The following is a 667-nucleotide window of genomic DNA, read 5'->3' on the forward strand; positions in this document are numbered from 1 at the left end:
TCTGTCGTAACAGCAAATAGACTCACTCTTTTTTTATACCACGCATTATATATTGTCTACAGGTCTCTTGAATCGTGAGTGAATTTATGTTGTTTAACGCCAGATAGCAATATTCAGGCTATATAACATCAATAAGTAATCGTGTCTGGACCAGGAAAACGAGTGAATGAAAGCATGAACAATTATCCACAACGACGCCAAATCAGCAACGTCACAACGTTTGACCATCCGATCCTCTTATCGGATCCTCTAGATGCCTCTTACTGTAATAGGTAACTGAGGACCGATGGTGTATGTTTGTTTGTTTGTTTGTTGTTTAACGCTGCACGCCGCACTCCAGCTAAATTTATATCATGGCGGTCTGTAAATAATCGTGTCTGGACCATACAATCCAGTGATTGACATCATGAGCATCGATCCATGCAATGGGGATACGATGACATGCATCAACCAAGTCAGCGAGCCTCGATGGTGCATGATCATATGTTATGTGTATGATGATACTTTCTGTTGTTCTAGACACCAGGAACTGGGTGAATAGCGTTTGATTTCCCGACTACATGAACCGCAGTGCCCCATGTGTTTATATTTGCCTAGCTGAAGGCGTGTCGTATTATATGTCACAACCTATCATGTATCAACAGTCAATAACAGACGCGCAACCAAT

Source organism: Haliotis rufescens, unplaced genomic scaffold (genome assembly GCF_023055435.1).
Source record: "Haliotis rufescens isolate VD_foot unplaced genomic scaffold, xgHalRufe1.0.p SCAF_15, whole genome shotgun sequence".
Lineage (NCBI taxonomy): Eukaryota > Metazoa > Mollusca > Gastropoda > Lepetellida > Haliotidae > Haliotis > Haliotis rufescens.